Below are 23025 nucleotides of genomic sequence, written 5' to 3' on the forward strand. Positions count from 1 at the left end.
AAAAAGAACCCTACATTATCATGTTTCTGTTTTAGATATGGTCAAGAAGTTGGATCATTTCTGCATTCTACTTGGGAGTGTCCTAAAGTGAAACATTTTTGGTTGGAAGTTAGAAATTTTTTGGAACAAATAACAAGGGTTAAGTTTGATGTTCTTTTTTGTTGGATAATATTAAAACTATAAGATCTAAATTAAAATTAACTAAATATTAAATTGAATTTGTACAAATTGTTTTCGAGGTTTCTAGGAAGAGTATGGCTATTACTTGGTGATTAGATACTGATTTAGGAATGGAAAGATGGCAATCCGAACTTCATAGCTGTATTCCACTTGAGAAAATTACTCATAATTTATGAAATGAATATCACATATTTTGGAAAATATGTCATCCATATTTGCAAAATATGGGTATGAATGTTTAATAGACTCTCTGAAGACCTCATCTCTGATAACTTCCAGCATCATTATAATATTAAAAGTTCACAATATATAGTTTATCCTTTTAACATTCTCAATTTTTTCTATTTTCTTTTTCCTCCTTTATTTTCTCTTTTGGGGGGTTTGAGGAGGGAGGGGGATTTTGTATACCACATGTATAACTTTTTAAAGTTCTTTCTTGAAGAAATGCACTTACTGTTGTGGTTTAAAAATTGCTAAATAAAATATTTTTTTAAAAATTAACCCTTCCTACTAACATTATAGGTAAAGTCATCCATTTTTAAAAATCTTCTTCAACCTTTTTGAGCAATGGCAAGTAATTCAATTTATATATGTTTTTTTTTAGATTATTATCAACACGACACGAATCCTTAAATATTTGTTCCTATCTTTTGGCCACTTAAATTGAGTATTTATTTGACACAATGACTATAATCTCCTTCCATGAGAGGCATAATTTCACTTTGTCCCAATTTATTTGAACATATTCTTCCAAATTAAAGTATAATTTTCACAAAGAAGTCTTAGGTTCTGTCAAATATATTAAAACATCATCCACAAATAAACTAATTTTATGCTCTTCTTGACCAACCTTAAATCACTTAATTTCTAAATTGCTCCTAATTACCTCTGCTAATGGCATGATAGCTAATATAAACAAAGCTGGGGTTAAGGTGCATCCTTGTCTCCTTGATCTCGTCAGTAGGAATGGAGCAGATATTTATTCATTAGTTACTATGTTAGCTTTGGGATCATTGTATAATGATTTATAAAAGTTTGACAAAACCCAAATTTGTCCAAGACTTTAAACAGAAGGTCCCATTCCAATCTGTCAAAGGATTTTTCTTTCTGCATCTAAAATCACAGCAACACTTAGATCTTTGCTTTTTTTGTGCTAAATGTATAATACTAAGTTATCTGGCCACATTGTTTGCTGATTGTCTCTTTTTTTTTACAAAGCCTGCTGATCCACCTTTATTAATTTAGGTAATAATAATTTAGTCATCCTATTCACTAGAATTTTAGCAAGAATTTTATAATCTGCATTCAATAATGAAATAAGTCTATATGATGAAGGTTTCAAAGGGTCTCTATTTTTTTTGGTATCACAGTAATTATTGCAGTTGAAAATGATTCTGGAAGAGTATGTGATATTAATCTTGATCAAGCATTTCCATAAAGATAGGAATCAATAAATCTTTAAATTCGTTATAGAATTCAGGCAGAATTTCATCTTCTCCTGCTGCTTTAATACTTTGAAATGAACTGATTGTCTCCTTCACTTCTAGTTGTGTAAAATTAGCACATTTCTGTTTGTTCTACCATACTTAATTAAGATAAATGTATTTGAGATAAATATCCATCTATTTTATTCTTATCTTTTAAAGACTTTGACCTATATAATAAAGAAAAAAATGTCTTAAAAGATTCATTCATTTTTTTGAGGTTTGTAACTGATGACATTCAAATCATTTTTAATTACATTAATTATTTTTGATACCTGTTCCACTTTCAATTGCCATGCAATAACTTTATGTGATCATTCACCTAACTTGTAATACCTCTGTTTAGTTTTCATAATTGCCTTTTCTGTTCTATAAGTTTGTAATATATTATACTGACTTTTTAAAAATTAATTATCCTCAGAGATTTTCTTTTGAAAATCATTTTCCAAAACCATTATTTCTTGTGCTAATCAGTCTGGCTTTTTCATATACTCATTCATGATTTTAGAAGCTTATAATTTGACCTCTCAAATATGCTTTCAAAGCATCCCATTTTACAAATTTATAATTGACAGAGTTCAAGTTTGCATTATAAAATAACTGTATTTGATCTCTAATAAAGTCCAGAAAATCTGTTCTCTTTAATAAGAATGAATTTGGTCTCCATCTAATTTCTCTTTATCAGGCATTACAATAATCAATAATAGAGATGAATAGTCAGAAAAAATTCTTGCTTTATATTCTACTTCTAATATCCTACCTTGTAATTGTGCTGAAAGTAAAAATATAAATTAATTCTTGAATAGGAATCATGTCTATTTGAATAAAAGGGATAATCCTTTTCTCTGGGATGAATTCTCCTCCACACACCTATTAAGTTCACATCCCTTATTAATACCAATGTAGTTTTTACTGCTTTAGCTCTTGACATTTCTCTAGCAGTTCTATCTAAAATTTGATCAAAACAAAAATTAAAATCTTCTATTAAAATATTCTCATGTGCCTCTGCTAAATTCAAAAATGTTTCCTTTATAAAGTTTTCATCATCCACATTTGGTGCATAGAGATTTAAAAGAGTCCATAATTCTGAACATATTTGAAAATCTACCATCATATATCTCCCTGCAGGATCAGTTACTACATTTTGTATTTTAATGGGGAGATTTTTTTCTCTCATGAAAACTGAAACTCTCTTTGCCTTAGAATTAAATGAAGAAGTTGTTATGCACCCAACCCAGCCTCTATTTAACTTCAAATGTTCTTATTCCAATTAAATGTGTTTCTTGCAAAAAGTTGTCTACTCCTATTTTCTTCATATGCACTAATACACTCTTTCTTTTCACTGTTACATTTATCCCATTAAGAATATTTTTTTTAAAAATACTATGCTACTCATCTTGATAACCTACTCCTTCCTCTGCCTCTGGCTGTGACTCCTTCTCCTTCAACTCTCTTATTTAATATGCAATGTATTGCCTCTGGCAATCGAGATAGAAAAAAAGAAAACAGGTTTACTTCTAGATCAACTTCTGTCCTTGACATTAACTGCACTAGTTTTGTTTTGTCTCATTTGGACAACATTCAAGGTTTCATTATAATATTGGAGTTTTGCCAGCAGAAATTTATTTGCGATGGGTAATTTAGTTAACTGCGCATTGTCTGTCTTTTGGTTGGCTTTCTGGCTTTGGATGGATGGAGGGAGGGGTTTTAAAATTTCTTTCAAGATTGTTTTAGCTTGATATAATCACACCTGTTTTTGGCTATTTCACTTTTGATGCTTGTATAATATGTTTGATATAAATTCCCTATTTGTTAGCTTCAAATTCTTTAAAGAGTTAAAATGTGTCAAGTTATTCAGTTACTTAATTTTAACATCAAAGGGTTAAATAATGATGTCAAAGGGTTAAATAATAATGTCAAATGAAATAAGATTTTTGCTTATCCTAAAAAAAACCTTAAGGTCCCAATTATATTTTTGCAAGAAACAGATAAATGTAATATTGATAACATATGCCTTTTTAGAAGATGGAATAATAGATTGCATTTTCAATCATAATTTCAGGCCAAATCCAGAGGGATATCGATTTTTATAGATCAAACAATTCCCCTAGTTCAACATTATGTTGTTTCAGACACAACTGATCGCTTTGTTATTGTGACAGGGAAATTGTATAATAAATTAATGGTGTTTGCTAATATTTTATACCCTGAATCTGGATGACCCTGGATTTTTTTGAACTTTTTTTTCACTCTTGCCTAATTTGTGTCTTTATTCATTAGTGATGGGACCTGGTTTTAGATCATTCATCTTTTAAGCCAGCCACTTTAAATAAATCAGCTTTATTCATTCAATTTTTTTTCCAAATTAAAATGTGGTATTATTGACTTTTTTATTCACACAGAAGACAGCGAATATTCATTTTTCTTATGTTCATCATACATATTCACGAATCAACATTTTATTGATAATCAAATTATTCCATTAATTCGATCTTGTGAATACAAAAATATAATAATTTCTGACCATGCTCCTGTGTTATTATCTTTAAATTTTCCTGGTCTTCCCCAAATAAATAAATATTGGCATTTTAATTTAACCCTACTATCTGATAATTTTTCAAAATTCTTGGAGGAACAAATTACTCTTGAACTTGGAAAAAAAAACATTGTGGAGGAGACTTGGCCAGTCTCATTGTTTGGGATGCTTTTAAGGCTTTTATTAGGGGACAAATGATCTCTTATACTGCAAGCATTAGGAAAAAAGCTAAGCAAGAGAAAACAGTTATAACTAATCAGCTAAATCAATTAGATCAAAGGTATGCTGTGACTCCACACTCTGCTGATTATAAATGGTGCATTGAAATTCAAACTAAATATGAGCTTCTTTTAATATATCCAATTGAAAGTCAACTCTTACAAGCTAAAAGTCAATTCTATATTCATGGAGATGAAACAGGTAAACTATCAGCTAATCAATTAAAAGCTTTAATAGCCAAATGACAAATCAAAGAAATTCATAAAGCTAATGGTGTTTTGACCATTATGATATCTTTAATGAATTTTATTCTGAACTGTATAGCTCTGACTTTTCTAAAAATAATAGTGTAATGAATAAATTTTTAGTCAATTGAATATTATCTGCAGATAACCAAAAGAAATTGGATCAATCATATTTCAAATTAAGAAATTGCCAAGACGGTACATTCATTACATTCTTGGAATTCATCAGGTCCTGATGGATTTCCTTGGAGATTTTTATATGGCTTTTTCCTCAGTATTCACATCTCATCTATGTCCTGATTCTTTTTTTCTGATTCTTTTAAATTGGGTAAATTGCCACGATATTTTTTACAAGGCTTCCATCTCACTCATTCTTAAAAAGAAGAAAAATGCAGTTGACAGCTCTTCATATAGGCCAATTTCTCTACTCAATGTTGACACTACAATTCTATTGAAAGTTTTTGCTTATAGACTTGAAAATATTTTGCCATTTATTATATCTGATAATCAGACCGGATTTATTAATGCATCAGATTCCAGAATAATCAATGAACCAAAGGTACTGCCTTACTTTTTTTGGACTGTTGTCATTTTATTTTTTTTATAGTAACGTCATCAGGTGGTTATGAATGTTTACACTTTGACGCTGCTGCAAAGCTCCAAGTTTCATGACTTGTTCATGACAATAAATCCTGATTCTGATTCTAATTCCCACTTCAATAAATGCTGTTTATTAAATATTATATAGTCTCCTTCTAAAGAGGTTTCAGAATGTGTCTTGAATAAATAATGGATTATTTATTTAAGTCTTTAAAAAATTAATTTTGGGGCTGAATTTATTCATTGGATGACATTGCTATATCTATCTCCTTCTACCTGTGTACTTACTAATTTTCAGAATTCAAAACCTTTTAAACTTCAGTGTGGAACCAGACATGGATGCCTTTTATGCCCATTTGACCTGGCTTTAGAACCCTTTTCAAGAATCTAATGATATTACTGGCATTTTAAGGAAGGGATCTGCCCACAAGATTTTGCTTTATGCTAATAATTTATTGCTATTCATTTCTAGTCTTGAGACTTAATTTCCTTCTTTAATTTCTTATTTTAGTTAATTTTCAGGTTATAAATTAAATCTACATAAGAGTGAAATTTTTCCTTTGAATAATCTGTCACCGACAAATACTAACCTTCCCCTTAAAATTGTAAGAAATCAATTTACCTATTTGGGTGTAACAATCTCTAAAAATTATAGAAACTTATTCAAGGAAAAATTTCTCTCTTTAATTAATTTTGTGAGAGGGGAGTTATCAAATTGGTCACCCCTTTCTCTATGGCTGATTGGTCCAATAAACTCTATTAAAATGAATATCTTACCTAAATTTATGTCCCTTTTGCAGGCTTTGTCTGTTTTTATTCCTAAGCCTTTTTTTGATTCCCTTAACGCAATCTTAGTCCATTTACAAAAACTTAAAAAGAATGGGGGTTTAACCTTACCAAGCTTTAGGCTATTACTGGGCAGTCAATATATTAAATCTTACCTTTTGGTTATATTATATTAACCGTGAAGACTGTCCAATATGGGTCTCTTTGGAATCTAATTCTGTAACATATTTTTCTATTTCCATTCTTGGGTCCTCACTTTCTATATCTCTAAATAAATTAACTGATAACCCCAGTGGTTAAACATACTGTGAGGACCTGGATACAATTTAGAAAACATTTTGGTTTATTGAGATTTTCTTTTTCTAGTCCTATTTTTTTTTCTAATTATTTCTTTAAACCTTCCATGATTGATGTAACTTTTAAAGAATGGTATAGATTAGACATTAAGTGATTTAATGATTTATTTATCAAAGGAAATCTTGCTTCTTTTGAACAACTGTCAGTTAAACATAAATTACCTAATACTCATTTGTTATATCTGTAGATTAGAGATATTTTTGTGATCTCAATTACATACATTCCCTATGATCATTGATAAAAATTTAATAGATGTAATTTTAAATTTATAACCTTTTCTTAATGGTACAATATCTAACATTTATGGTATGTTGTTGGGAATAAGAGAGGCTCCTTTAGATAAAATTTAAAAAGCCTGGGAACAGGACTTGTATCTTTTAATCTCTGAAGAAACTTGGAATGTAATTTTCAAATTGGTTAATACCTCATCTTTATGTGCCAGCCATTCCCTCCTACAATTTAAAATAGTTCATAGAGCTCACATGCCCAAAGTCAAATTATCTTGATTTTATGTGGATGTATATCCTCATTGTGCTGGATGCAACAATAGAGATGTTCCATTAATTGATGTGTTTTGGAAATGCCAGAGCCTTGAGAAATACTGGAATTAAATATTTCAAACTTTTTCCATACTTTTTAAAGTTAATTTTAAGCCTAATCCTTTAGCTGCCTTGGTTGGTACTGTTGAAGAGAGTGGCATAACTCTGAACAGCATCTGACTTGCATATATTAGCTTTTGTTTCTCTTATGGCTAGGGAGCAGTGTTGCTCAGATGGAAGGACATTGCTCCACCTACTCATGGCTACGTGATGTCATGTCATGTTTAAATAGAGAAAATTAGATGCTTATTTTCTGATTTGATTTTAAATTTACAAACACTGTGGGGACCTTTTATGAATTATTTTCAGAATCTCTGATTTAATTTGAATGCAGAAGTGTTGACTAATAAGGAAGTTTATTACTTTGATTAAGAAATTATTTTCTCTCCTTAACAAGCATCTTTGTTTTTGGTAGTGAGTTTAGATCTTTGTTTTTAAATATTACTGCAATATAATTTATTTAATTGAGAATGTAGGGAACATTTTTAATTTGAATTATTTTTTTAATTTGAATTTGAATTTAAATAAAAATATTGGGGGGAAAAAAAGAAATTGTCTGAATGGGAGAAGGCAGAGAATGGTAGTGGATGATTGCTTCTCAGACTGCAGGCCTGTGATTAAGTGGTGGGCCTCAGGGATCTGTGCTGGGACCATTGTTGTTTGAGGTCTACATCAATGATCTGGATGATAATGTGCGAAAAGTTTGCTGATGAGACTAATATTGGTGGCATCGTGGAAAACAAGCAACGGTTTCAAAGCTTGCAGAAGGATCTGGACCAACTGGAAAAATGGGCAAGAAAATTGCAGATAAGTGTAAGGTGTTGTATTTTGGAATGACAAACCAAGATAGGACATATAGTGTAAATGGTAGGGCACTGAAGAGTGCAGAGGAACAAATGGATCTGGGAATACAGATACATAATTCCCTGAAAGTGGCATCACAGGCAGACATGCTTCTAAAGAAAGCTTTTAGCCTCTTGGCCTTCATAAACCAAAGTATTGAGAAAATAGGTTGCTGAGGCCAAAGTATTGAGTGCAGTTCTGGGCACTAAACTACAGGATGTATATCAGTAAGATTGAAAGAGTGCAGAAAAGATTTACTAGAATCTTGCCGGGTCTTCAGGAGTTGAATTACAGGGAAAGATTAAACAGGTTAGGACTTTATTCCTTGGAGCAAAGAAGAATGAGGGGAGATTTAATAGAGGTTTATAAAATTATGAGGGGTATAGACAGAGTAAACGTGAGTAGAGTTTTTCCACTTAGATTAGAGGACATGGTTTTGGGTTAAAAGTGGAAAGGTTTGGGGAAATTCTTCACTCAGAGAGTGGTGGGAGTATGGAATGAGCTGCCACCTGACATGGCATACGTGGGCTTACTCTTGTTTTAAGAATAAATTGAATAGATACATGGATGGGAGAGGTCTGGAGGGTTATGGAATGAGTGTAGCCCAGTGGGACTAGCAGAATGTTTCAGTACAGACTAGAAGGGCCAAATGGCCTGTTTTCTGTGCTGTCGTGTTCTATGGTTCTATGGAGTAGATTGGCACAAAATTGGGGACTGTACAGTTCTATGCACCTTTCAGTTCTTTTTCCTTTCATAAGGAACATGTCAATTGATGTTATTTGCCACCAACACTGCACTCCAACTCCAACTTTGCACCAAACTATTTGCTAAACTCTCCTCTAACCAGTGTGCAACTACCTCTTTGGTTCCAAAGCATGAGAGAGTGAGTTGCCTCTCAGCCTGTAATAATGGGCAATGTGGATAGATGGGGAAAGCTATAAATATTTTACATAGTATTAATAAATTAGGTAGTTAACGGCAAAGCATTTTGTCAAACACCCATGGTGAATTGGTATTTCTACAATATCCTTCCTATCCATTCATGTGATAAGTCTCCATGTGATCTGTAGAGATGGAAATATCAGCTCCTCACCCTGTAATACTCTGGTTTTGAAGTTAATGAATTCACCAAGTTAGCAACTTTTCCTGTAATAGTGTAGATGTGGGTTTGGCCTGACAGAGATGAACTAGCATGTCAGGTACAGAGCAGGTAAGGAGAGAAGAGCTTGGAGTGGAATCCCTCTTCAAATCTCCCTCCATCATCATTTCCCCTCCTAGGAAAAAGTCATATCATTCTTTCCATGAAGCCAGATGTATTAGGTTGAGGATATTCATCTACTTATCCCATCAATTGTCACAATAGTCTGTGGTTTCCCACTGTGGCCTTATTAGCCACCGGAGAACCTACAAATCTGGGATGGAAGCAAGCCACCTTCAATCTGAAGGGAGGATTAAGTGAGCACTTTATCCCATGCCTCATTTAATAGTCTTGATTCATTTCCTTCAGGCTCTAAATTTATCTACATAATGGATAAGGCTCTGGAAGACAAAAGCATGGAATATGATTCGGTTTCAACAAATTAACAATCTTGACAATTGCTACAGATTTTCTCATGATTTAACCATATGTTAAATTAAATTTGCATATCTGTACGATTCACCTGCAGTTCTCTGGGATTCTGGTCTCTCCATCTATGATTAAGAGGAAGGAATGTGGAGCTCCTCTTCTTCCTTTGTGACCTGTACATGTTCCGAAGTACCTTCACTCTCCCTCCCTTGCAGTTTGTATTATTTTCTCCTACAAGGGGGGGTCTGCGAATGTGGCAAGGTGAAGTGTCCATTCAATGCCTGCAGTGTATTCAGGAGAAGGTGACTACAGGACAAATGATTGTGGAGCATCCGTAGTAGTTAATTAACTGAGGGAGTTGCATGGAAAATTAGTAGATGTTATTTGTCAGTGAATATGAAGAATTGCATGATGGAGAATATATTTCAAGTCAAAGGAGAGGGTGTTAAGTCAGGAACTTTGATGAATCATAAAATATACTTGCATTTCCTGATCAGGATCTTATATTGTATCCATGACTTTGGAAGAAAAAATGGAAGATCAGAATACTATTTCAATGGCAAGCAATTGCAGATGCTGCTGTGCACAAGGACTTGGATGTGTTTGTGCATGTATAGCAAAAGGTTGGCTTGCAGTTGTAGCAGGCTATCAAGAAGGGAAATGTAATGTTGGCCTTTATTGCTAAAAAGATTGAATTTAGGAGCAGGCAGGTTATGCTGCAACTGTTCAAGGTCCTGGTGAGGCCGCACCTGGAGACTGCATGCAGTTCTGGGCTCCATACTTTAGGAAAGATGTACGGTCTTTGGAGGTGGTGCAGAGGAATTTCACCAGATTAATTCTAGAGATGAAGGAGTTAGCCTTTGAAGATATATTGAGACATCTGGGATTGTACTCACTGGAATTTAGAAGACTGAGAGGGGATCTTATAGAAACATACTGTATAAAATTATGAAAGGCATTAATAAGATAGAGGAGGGTAAGTTGCTTCCATTGGTAGGGGGGAGCTGAACTAGGGGACATGGCCTCAAATTTCAGGGTAGTAGATTAAGGATGGAGATGTGGAGGAACTGCTTTTCCCAATCTATGGAATTTGTTGCCCACTGAAGCGGTGAAGACTACTACAATATATTTAAGACAAGGTTGGATAGATTTTTACATAGTAATGGAATTAAGGGATATGGGGTAAAGGCAGGCAAGTGAAGGTGATCAGATCAGCCATGGATGGTGGAGCAGGCTCGATGAACTGGATGGCCTACACTTCCTCCTATTTCTTATGTTCTTATGGCAAAAACACTGCCATCATCTCTCAGGTCCCTCAAATCCCACCTTCTTACACGTTGGATGAAGTTTCAACCCTCCAAAGCCTGGCTACTGCCCATCTATAAACTTCCAATTGTCCTTTGTGCACTGCCTCTTTAAACATATGTGTGACCCTTTAAATATGCTGTGTAGGTGTACAGACTCCTACTATCCTTGGAAATGAAAATTTGGAAGTTAAAACTATTTGCTAAATTGAACGGAGGATGAAGATTTCACCCATTCATTTGATCTCCTGTAAATCCACAACCACCCACACAACAACCCAACCTTCACCCCATTCCTGGATTGAAGCCACCTTCAGATGAATTTGGAGCCACTTTGCCTCCAGACTGCTTCTATCTTTCTTTTATTCTTTCCCGATTCCCTTCTGTAACTATATTTTGCTTCTCTCTTTTTCTCTCCTCCTGGTTCAATTTTCTTACCATTTGCAGGATGGAGAGCATTATTCAGGAAAGAAATAATCATTGATGTGTGGACGTTTTTAAGTGTGGGAATTGTGGGAAAAAACAATAACCTTACTTTCTTAGACTGTCACTCACTCGGACCTCTCCACTCCACACTTTCACTCCCTTCGCTATGTCCCTCTCTCTCTCTCTCTCTCTCTCTCTCTCTCTCTCTCTCTCAGTGTGCCATATTGCATTCTCTGCCATCTTTTTCTTCTCAGTTAATATCTTGATCACAGTACAGAAGACTAAGTTAGGAAAAGCATAAAATGAGACGTTATTTTTTCTCTCTCTCCAATACCATGCCATCCAACGTTCTAAATGAATTCACTGTTAAATTTTAGTAAAGTTTATGAAAAGCATTCCATGTTTTTGTAAGTTATTTTAGAAAAATGTAAAATGAAAATGTAAATTGCCTGTTGTTTGTGGTGAGATGAAGGTCTCTACTCTCTTCAGTTGAGAAGAATGAAACGTGATCTCATTGAAAAGTACAAAACTCTTCTGAGGTAGGAAGTGGTAAGTGGGGTGCCACAGGGGTCAGTGTTAGGCCCACAACTGTTCATCATTTACATTGATGACTTGGAGGAGGGGACAAAATGTGGTGTAGCCAATTTTGCAGATGACACCAAATTGAGTGGAAGAGCAAATTGTAATGAGGATGTGGAGAGTCTGCAGAGGGATACTGTTAAGCTGGATGAGTGGGCAAAGGTCTGGCAGATGGAGTACAATGTTAGTAAGTGTGAGGTTATTCACTTTGGCAAGAAAAATAAAAGAGTTGAATATTATTTAAAGGGTGAAAAACTACAGCATGCTGTTGTGCAGAGGGACTTGGGAGTGCTTGTGCATGAATCGCAAAAAGTTAGGTTATTAAGAAGGCAAATGGAATGTTGGCCTTCATCGCTAGAGGAATTGAATTCAGGAGTAGGGAGGTAATGTTGCAACTGTATAAGGTACTGGTGAGACTGCACCTGGAATACTTTGTCCAGTTCTGGTCTCCATATTTGAGGAAGGATATACTGGCTTTGGTGACAGTCCAGAGGAGGTTTACTAGGTTGATCCCTGGGATGAAGGGGTTGAGTTATGAAGAAAGATTAAATCGTCTAGGATTGTATTCGCTCAAGTTCAGAAGAATGAGAGGAGATCTTATAGGATTATGAAGGGTTTGGATAGGATAGATGTAGGAAGGTTTTTTGAGCTGGCTGGGGAAACTAAAATGAGAGGACATAGTCTCAAGATTCGGAGGAGTAGATTTAGGACAGAGATGAGGAAAAATCGTTTTTCCCAGAGAGTAGTGAATGTTTGGAATTCTCTAACCAGGGAAGTGGTTGAGGCTGCCTCATTAAACATATTTAAAATTTGGTTAGATAAATTTTTACATGATAGAGGAATTAGGGGATAAGGGGAGAAGGCAGATAGGTGGAGTTAGGTCATAAATTAGATCAGCCATGATCGTATTGAATGGCGGAGCAGGCTCGATGGACCATTTTTGGCCTACTCCTGTTCCTACTTCCGATGTTCCGATGTATGATGGAGTGGATGACAACTTTCTGTTTTACTGACTGCGCTGAAGAGAACTAAGGATTGCAATCTCAAAATAAGGGATTGGTTGTTCAAAATCTTCTTCAGTCAAAAGCTGGAGAATCTTTGTAATTCACCATTTAAGAAACTTACTTATTTCTTACAATATTAAAGTCACAGTTCAATAGATTTTAAATATTTCTATATTATTATATAGGCAAATCATGGGGTATGAAGTTAATGAAGGAGAATAGTGTCTAAGTGAAAGAGCAGCCATGACGTATAAAGTTAATGAAGGAGAATAGTGTCCTAAGTGAAAGAGCAGCCATGACGTTATTGAATGGGAAGCAGGCGTGAGGAACTGATTTGCTTACTTCTGCTATAATTTCTTATATTCTTAAAAAGCTTTACAATAAGCTCTGCTGCCTGTGACTTACTTACTTTTCCTTCAATCGCTTTCTCTTCTTTCATGCAGTCGGTGGAATGGCATAACTGCGTTTGGGAGTTTGGGATCAGTTAAGGAGGAAAATGTGGGCAACTTTTATGCTTTCATGTGCACTTCATTTTCAATGTGTTTTAATGACTATGCCCTGCATTCTCTTCTCCTTTCTGCTGTAAGAATTCTTTCTTAAACACAAAACACAACTCAAAGCTACATTCCACCTCTAATTAACTTGGAATTATTCATCTTTAACAATTATTTGAAAATGTTGAGTAAATATTAAGATAAACTAAAGAGAAAAACATTCCATAAATGTAATTAAATCATAGCAGTATGGAAATTAGGTACATTGAGCACTGCAGTCATATAACACAATCAAGAGTGTTCATCAGGAACAAACATATTAAGTTCAAATCTAAGCTTCTGAATGGTGGCAGGAGTCTACAAGCCAAAACTGTATTAATGGATTTGAAAGAAATAGATCAGTGAATAATTGTTATCATGCAACCCATAAAGAATACCTGTATTCTTTAATTATTTATATAAATTATATGTGTATTTTGGCCACCTGAAATTTTGGTTACTGAGAAAAGTAGTGAGTGAAAAAAAAAACCCAGAAAGTGTATTAAAGAATTTGTGTGAAGTCACAGGGTTAATTATATCACCAAAGGTTGATTACACTCTTGCAACAAAATGGCAGCTATTGTGTGTCAAAGTCAATGTTATAAATATCTTCTCCCTTAGCTGGCAACTTTTATGTGAAATGCACTCATCAAGAACTTTATAATTTATAAACAGGAACAGCCAATATATGTACCATGACATCAGTCTGTTTGTATTTATTAGAATACAATTGTTCAATCTGGGGGAAAACACTGAATATTTATACCGTTTTTTGAAATAAAGCAGTCAACTCTGGTAGAATGTTATATTAGGCTCAGACAACTGCCAAGGGTATTGTTTCAACAAATGTGCTTTCTGATGTTTTACAATACAAATGTCACATATGACATCATCTTTCAAGTACGCAAAGTAACTCTGGTAAATTCATTGGGCCAAATGAAGCACTATTGTATTTCCCAGTTGAATAATCTTCAAGTTACTTCAATGTAGGTTGAATCTGTCTGATGTGATTCAGTGAACAGTGCATAATCTATTGCACTTTCAAGCTTCCTGCAAGCTTCAAGTTTAAGGTAATTAATTTTTTTAATCTGTTAGTAAAAATTAGTAAAAGTGTGTGCCATAAGAGTAAACAGTTTAATTTACTGTAGACCATACTAATAATACAAAGTAATCAGACATATGTACAGCTCTCTTGAATACAAAGAGAGAAAACAATGACCACGTCAAGTAACTGGTAATGTCAATGCACATCAGTATCTTCTAGTTATAACCTTGCTGCTTTACATTGGGAAAGACTGGAATGTTTTATTTAACATCCCATGTGAACATCGGGTGTGATTTTTATGTAGTTGTTCATATCATTGCACTCTGGTCAGACAGAATATATTGAGCAAAGCCAGCATGCTATTAGTGCTTGATGGAACCATATGGGAGCTGTAGAAATGGCTGTAATTCATTACAGAATTGGACCACATCTTCTCTGGAAATAAAGCATGTTGTTTCCAATTTCAGGAATGCTTCTCTTTTGAAATAGAATTTAATATATTCAGTCGGCACCATATACCTGGCGACATGAAGAACTGTATTAACTCCATGGCAACATGTTTGCTTGGGTGAAGAGTGCCAGATCAGAGGGAGACATCAATGAAAAATGTATAAGTTGCATCAGAATGAAGAATTTCAGCATAAAAGGTCAATATCCATGAGTGTTGGGTGTTTGATCTTGTCAATCACTGAAGAAAGATAGATTTCACATTGTCTATGTACCATCATCAGTAAGACTGAAGACCAGTCTTTGTGCAAGTACCATGTCTAGCTGGCCCAGGAATGCTTCTGGTGGTATTTCACTTTCACAGAGTAAATTCAGAGATGACTTCAGTGATTCAACTGACTGTCTTTCATAATGGCTGTCTTCCATCTAGTATGTTTGAGGATAGTGTGGAGTCCAGAGTTTAGGTTCTTGGATGGATCTAAGAAAAAAATCAACAGAACAGAAAAACAATGAGTTTTCCACTGAGGGTAAACACAACTATTTGTTTTATTTTATATAATTATTCACTAGATTGTTGACATTGAAAGAAAATAAATTGAATTAACACATGTAAACAATGATATTGTCATTTTGCTTTAACGAGTGGATTTTATGAGAATAATATTTCCTACTAACATATGCTTAAAGCTACGGCATCTTTTATTAATCAAGATTATTATTATTAGTATCAGCTTTCTTAAGCCTCTGAAGATGGCATCCAACTTTAGCTTACTTGTTAGATTCAAGTACTGGCACCCTTTCTCTTTCTGCTTATCACCATCCAGCAGCTCTCTCCATCTTCACCTTCTCCTTCCCCAACCTGGCTTCATCTTCCCTTCTTTCTTTGTCTGCTTCTACCTATCACCCACCTCCCTGTCTCTGAACTCTCCTCCTTCCCTGCCTCCATATCGCTCCATCTCTCTGTCATCCTTCACCCCTCTTCAGCCCACCTATCAGTTACTGGTTCCTGTCTCATTTACTCCTCTTCATACTGACCATCTTCCCTTTCCCTGATGCAGGTTTTCACACAAAACATTGATGATTTCTTTCCCCTCACTGATGCTGCTCTCAATGTGCCAAGTTCTTGCAGCAGTTTGTTTCTTGTTTCAGCTTTCAAGTCAGCTTTCTTTCATAAATTTTTTACATTCTATAAATTTCTAAACTGGAACATATGGAACTTATAAGGAGAGAATCATCATCGCCACTGAAACAGAAAATAAGTACTGTGAGTCAGGTGACATTTATAAAACAACCAGAATTTCCTTTACACTCATGTCAAAAAGAAGGAAAATGGGCTATTCCATCACATGAGAAGTTAAAATTATTGCCAGCAGCTAATATATTTTTTTTTTAATTTCTGATAAAATTTAAATTATTAGTATTATTTGTGCGACTAAATTGCTACTATTATGGCCAGGAAGTTCAAGTGCAATCACATGACTTTAGGCTTGCAATTATATGAGGTAACATTGGCAAGAAGGAAACCTTAGTAGGAGATTCCTCTATTTTAAGAAAAGTTGAACCACGATTATCAGTCCAATCACAGATAAAGGAACCGTGTCAATGGCCAACACATTCATTAGAGGAACTTCATTCTGTCTCCATAATGGGCAGTAAGTGGAAAGAAATTAATGGTGGGGGATACCATTTATCTGATTATTATGATAGTGGAGCATGAGGACATCAGAGGAATTTCTTAGCCATTATCATTACCGAAAATATCCAACTATGGAACCTCAGCTCAATGATCTTCAATCAAATGGTGGTTGCTAATTCTACAATATAATCGAAGAATGGTGAAACAAAATGTCAGGATCAATGTTCCCTCTAATTTTTAGTCGTCAGTGTGTGCAAAACTCTTACGTTGTGCAATTTTTTTTTTACCCGATGAGAAAAGGGTGTGTGCACTGAATCCTTGTGCAAATGTAAACTTGAAATTGTTTCAAGATCATTTTGGCACAGCCTATCTCTCATGGCTAGTGGAACTGTATTGGCATGTTTTAATATAGTACAACAATGATTGCATTCTACAAAGTAACGTATTTAGTTCAGATTTTATTCTCTACTTTGAACTACGTTATTGCTACCTTATTTTAAGCAACCAATCTTTTGCGCGCACGTTAATTTCCTTTGTGCACTGGTTGCAAACTGCGTGGGCACGCACACATGCACATAGCCGAGAGGGGGCCGTGGTCAGGAGGTATGATCGGATAACATCTATGCTGCTACTTTATTAATTCTGAGATCTCACCTGTTAAGTCTATTTCCTGGTTCCGGTCATAATAAATCAGAAGAGTAAAATAATTGAAAGTAGCCAATATAATGTCAGCTTTCTCTTTTGTTACTTAACATAACATTAAAACAAAAGATTCCTGCATCATTTTTTTTTCAATTTCAGAGTTCAATGTCATCAATAGTGGGACTAAACTATCAATGTATGCCATCTTAGTTGAATTACTATTAATTATTTTCAATAGCAGTCATCCCAATGATCAGCAATGGTTTATTTGTGTTTCATTATGGAAAGAATGATCTGATGCGCTCATGCCCATTATTCACTTAAGGTTCTTAGAATTCTTGGAGTAAAACAGACTTAGAGTCGAAGAGATATAATGGCTTGTTCATGCTACATATATTTTGACCATATTTTCATCAAACTGTTAACAGTTTGCAGGTAAACACAACTGTATTTTTTACACTCTGCATTTAATAGTGATTGTGACGGTAATTAGGGCTATCCTCCTTCAGTGATGGTGAATACTATAATTAGTAAAGGATTAATGACATGACAATTTTTTCTAAAAGCAAGAAAGAATTGAGTTTTAACAATATTTCCTGTGTCCTGAAGCTATCCACTTTAATAGATCATTACATTAACTGAGTTTACTGCTCATCATTACCAGTCTTTTGTTTCTACCTATTATTTTGGGCACCAAGCTGGATCACGCCTCAAAACAATAGGGGCCGGAATTTTGATATGCAATTAACGTGCTAATTTGACAAATAATAGATTTGTGTAGCCTGTTGATTACCTGAATAACACAGCAGGGACATCCAATTTTGTGGGTGGCCAGTACCACTTAAAGTTGATTATTAGAGCCACTTCGCATAATGTTTGCAACTGCAGGTGAAAATCGTGGTGGGGCTGAGGGAGAGGAGAGGACTCATGGCTGGTGCAGGATGCGAAGAAGTGAACCTGTGGGAACACACACCCTCTAAAAGGCAGGAGGGGCTGATAACTGTCTTGACAGATGCACAGAATTAAGTCTTTGGGACCAGGATGAAAAACATAACTGTCAAAGATCTCACAGAGTTGTCACAGTCAATGACAACATCTTCAATTGTTAATATTTTCATCAAATGCATTAGTGGCCTGCCTCAATACACCATAACTCCATCACCAACAATATCTTCAGGAATCTCTCACCATTGGGGTTGATGCCAGTTGATGAAGTAGACAAAGATGATGTGGTCAAACAATAATCATGGCTTTTATTAGCAGAAACTCATGGTACAATAATGAAAGACAATAAGTGCATACACAGTTATACCCAAGGGGAGTGTCCTTAACAGTAGGGATAATGCACAGCCAATGTTAGTACAGCAAGGCTTGCCAGAGGGGAGACAGGCAACTTGGCAGACATTCACCACAGCCCTCAACTTACACATGTTTCAGTGTGCTCTGGACACACTGGCAGCTATTTCACCGTGTTCACCACCTCAGCCAACAGCATGTTTGGCCCTCATCGTGCTCTTTCTCTCTCCCCCATTCCACACACCCACCCCCACCATGGCAGCAGATTCATAACTTTACCCCAGAGAGTTATGTGCCATAACTGGAATGCACATTATGGAGGTATCCATAGCTGCAATAGGGCTGAGAATGTGAATTAATCCTGCAGTGTCCTTGTTTATCCTTCAATTTGCATTGGATTCTCCAGTCAAATTATTATTTGTGGGAGCTTGCTTCGTGCATATTAGCCATCTATTTCTTAAGTTACAACATTATCAACATTTCAAAAATACTTTACTTTCAGGATACACTGAAAGTACAGTGAAAGCTGTTATATAAAACCTAGTTGTTTCACTTGTATCCCATTTCCCTTTCATTCAGAATCACTTCTTGTCTACAAACTGGAGATGATGTAATCAAGTACCCATTATTTTTCTCTCCATTCACTCCTCTTACAACAATGTTTCCTTTACACCTTGCACTATTCGTATAGCCCAGGACTGCAATCTGAGCAGGTTGAGACAGAGAAGGTCACACCACAAGTTAATATAACGCATCGAGGTATCAACTCAGACACTGAAATTTAGAAGTTTCCTTAAATCTCTTGTCAATATATAGTGTGTCATTGGGCATAAGGGAGACCTGAGAACAGCAGCAGAGAGGCAAATGCATGTGTCAAGGCCTAGGACTACAACATCACAAACAAGATTCTACTAGGACTTCTGTCTGAAATGTCAAGGCACATGGAGGAAAGCAGTATTAACCCTGCGAGAGCTTTGCACATTCATTCTGGCATAACAGTGACGGGCAACTCTGCAAGTCAACTCCACCCAACCATATTGTAATTTCTGAAGTCTCACCTTTTATTGCAGCACGAGGAAGAAGTTAATGGGAGTTCAGAGTTCTGTGATGCAAGCACAACATTTAGCCAGCAAGTGTAGTGAGTGAGCTGTTGCCATGGATTTCACTTCAGTGTTCAAAGGATCATGCAGGGCTAGCAAATGATCCTTGAACAGATTGTTAGGATTGCTGCTGTTTGGCTGAATGACATTGACTCAATGAAACCAGATTCCATGGTCTTCCTTTATTGTAGCATCACTTGTCATCCCACCACTGTCATTGAGACAGTCCCTCTGGTGCTGCCTAAAAGTCAACCAATCCATGTTAAAGCAGATCCTGCAGAAAGGGAGAGTCCGAACCTGGCTATTCCAGCTACAGGCATTGGACCTCTTTTGCATAAGGCCATATTTAGAGCAGGGATAGACTGTGCAGCATTTGAGCCTGATCTGCCATTCAATAAGATACTGATTAAATTTTGACCTATTTACCTGCTTCCTTTGCATCATTTCCCGATAGACCATAACCTATCAATCAGAACTTTTAAACCTTTTTTATTCCTCTTTCCACAAATGCTTCCTATGCTGAGCATATCCAGCATTTTTTCCCCAGATTTTCTAAATCTGCAGATTTTCAGACAAGTTGCCTTTATCCTTCTAATGACAGTCATCACCCGTGCTTGGAATGGTACTTTGAACATCTTTTTAAATGGTCATTTTATTAATGAACCCATTCCCATCATATACTGGTCATTATGCTGTGCGTGTAAGTAGCAGATCGGTAAACAATATCACAGGAATGTTATTTTCTTCCAGTCCATTTTCCAGTGGTTACATCTGATTTTGCCTCGTAAATAGATCAAACATGATACATATAAAAACTATCTAAATGTATGGCTGTCAAGGACAAATGATGTTATAAAAGCACTGGAGCCCCTAGCCATCTCCCAGCAAAAAGCAATATTGGCACAAACTGTAAGAAAATAAAAGGCTATAATGATGATTCCAGAAAAAAAAAGACTAAACATATTGGAAAGTGAGCCACAAGCAGTCCTGTAAAGAAACGTATGTCCCAGTTGTGAACAAGATTTCAAATATCTCGGAATATGTCTGTTCATCTAAAAGCAGGTTAAAAGGTGAAGGAAGACAAATTAAATTCCAATTGAGTTCCAACTCTTGTACATGCTCTGTGTGAGGACTGAATTGAAAATAAGACAGAGAGGTAATTTTACTTGATAACAAGACTGTTTGAATGTCACATGAATGCACTTCACTTGTGCCGTATATGTGATTATTGATTATACTGACAACTTTATAAAATGTGTAACAGGAAGAGAATGGTGGCATATTGCACAGGAAGGTTAGCATAAAGATTATATTACGGGATTGTGAAATAAAGGTCAAGAGTTATGTTGAAATTCTAATTGGATATAGATAGATACAGGTATATTTTCTGAATAAGAAATTATCATCATATATGGTGACCACGGAATAGAGAATTGTAAATAGAACGATGGCAAGCAACAAGTGAAATGAGAAAATCCAATTACGAGAGTCCAAGCTCTCCTTGAAATTTAACTGTATCACCATTAACAAATGCTACGCCATCAGCAAGTTAGAGGTCACTATTGACCAGAAATATAATTGTCTAGCCACATAAATAACGTGTCTGCAAGAATAAGACAGATACAACATATTGTTTGGCATGTAACTTGTCTCTGACTTTGCAAAGCACTCTCACCATCTGTACTGCACAAGTCAGGAGTATAATGGAATGCTCTTAGCTAGTCTGGGTGAGTACATTGCCAGCAAATCTTCAGCAGTTTGTCGTCATACAGGTCTAATCAACCTTCTTGAATGGCACTTGATCCACCCTCTCCAAGTGGCAGGCTGTGCAAGACAGGCTGCAACATTCCATCAAGGATGCCTCCACAGCAGCTTTAAGACTCGTCAAAACTTCTACAGCCGCTTAAAAAAATGCATCAATTACAGCGACCCCTTAAAGGCACACTTGATTTGACCTTTCATTGTCACTGGGTCAAAATTTTTCATCTTCATCTTATTTTTCTTCACAGGCTGTCCCAGTCCCTCAGGATCAAGGATGACTTCCACTCCGCTCTTGTGAGTTCTAAGAGACTGGAAGCTGATATAGAAACTGCAGAGTCTTCCAGGAATGGAAAAGGGGTGCTTGAGCAGGTGGGTATTTTGCAGTGGATTTCTGTGTGCAATTGGTGCAAGGTTCTTAGGACCATACTGAATGCTGGTTATTCACTTTGAACAGTCATGAGTCAGGGATTTCCATGCAGTGGGAATGCAACAACTTTTCCATGTAGCGTTAGAAACATCTTTGAACATTTTTCTCTGTTCAGTTGGTAATCTAATCCCGTGATAGAACTCTGTGTAGACTATTTTGGAAATGTGACAAATAACATACCCAGCCCAATGGAGCCAACATGAATGTAATCATATCTACTGAGCATCAGTAACCATCATGTAGACTGCAGCTATTGAAGGGAAGGGTCATAAATACTGTCCTCGCCGGTGACATCCAGGTTCTGTGGATGAATACAATAAAAAATTGCTTAAAAATCTATTCAGTTTTGAAAATCCCTTATAGACATGCTGGATAAAGATAATGTTGTAGCAGGGTCACTACGGTTATAGCTCGAGGCAGAAAGAAGACTCGCACACCAAGGGAGTGTAATCGACACTGACTCTATTGGGCTGAAGCTCTGCCTTTTATAGGCAGCTAGCCGTGTCACCACTGGAGCTTGGATTGCATGAGGACGGCTGCTGATTGGTTGTCGCAGATGTGAGGGCCTCGTTTGGACCCCCAGTGATCCGCTGGCTGCGATTGGCCGATTCAACCACTATTCTTGTGGCCTATACGAGCGGGCATCTCATCCTGTGTGCTGTCTGCCCGATCATCGTGTTTGACGACTGTTTGCTGTGTCAGCCCATGGAGGGGCTGTGGTTTGCTACACAACCTCCCCATGAACTGACGATTGGGACCCTGTAATCTGGTGGCCAACCCCTGTGCCGTTGGGTCGGGTGAGTAACTAGCTGGCTAACGTCCAAATGGGCTGGTTTCATCTGGTTGAGCATGAAGGTCTCCTCCCTGCTGCCAATGACCAACATGCAGGTGAAGTCATTATGTCTGATGACATGGTATGGCCCTTCATAAGGCCATTGAAGTGGTGGCCAGTGGGCCCCATGTCAGATGTAGACATAGTGACAATCTGCAAAGTTTTTGGGACAAAGGTGCTGCTTGCCCATGAGCTCTGGGCTTAACTGGGCTATTGAGCCCAGGCACTCATGCATTAGAGACAATGTAGCCGCTGGGAACTCCCTCAAGTCCTCGGAAGCCAACATGAATTTGCCAGGGATGACTAGGGGTGCACTATAGACCAACTCGGCAGAGGATGCCTTGAGATCCTCTTTCGGGGTGGTATGGATGCCTAGCAAGACCCAAGGGAGTTCATGTGCCCACTTTGACCTGGTGAGTCAGGCCATCGGAGTTGTTTTCAGGTCCCTGTGGAACCTCTCCACCAACCAGTTGGCCTGCGGGTGGTATGGTGTGGGGTGGTGGAGTTGAGTTCCCAGGGCATTTGCTAAGGCAATTCACAGGCTGGAAGTGAATTGGCCCCCCCTATCAGATGTTAA

At 36.4% G+C, this 23025-nt stretch overlaps 2 long non-coding RNA genes across 2 annotated transcripts in view; one reads left to right on the top strand and one right to left on the bottom strand.

Annotated features, from left to right (window-relative positions):
• The window catches only part of LOC138762656 (uncharacterized), a 118692-nt gene that overhangs the window by 69970 nt on the left and 25697 nt on the right, over nucleotides 1-23025 (top strand). The window contains exon 3 of the long non-coding RNA XR_011357024.1: nucleotides 21438-21558. This is a non-coding gene — a long non-coding RNA (uncharacterized lncRNA). The remainder of the gene's footprint in view (nucleotides 1-21437; nucleotides 21559-23025) is intronic.
• Nucleotides 4715-9547, bottom strand: LOC138762655 (uncharacterized). Its single transcript, XR_011357023.1, has 3 exons — nucleotides 9511-9547; nucleotides 8943-9388; nucleotides 4715-5037 (listed from the first exon to the last, which is right to left on the bottom strand). It is a non-coding gene; the product is annotated as an uncharacterized lncRNA (long non-coding RNA).

Source organism: Narcine bancroftii, chromosome 5, assembly GCF_036971445.1.
Source record: "Narcine bancroftii isolate sNarBan1 chromosome 5, sNarBan1.hap1, whole genome shotgun sequence".
NCBI classification, from domain to species: domain Eukaryota; kingdom Metazoa; phylum Chordata; class Chondrichthyes; order Torpediniformes; family Narcinidae; genus Narcine; species Narcine bancroftii.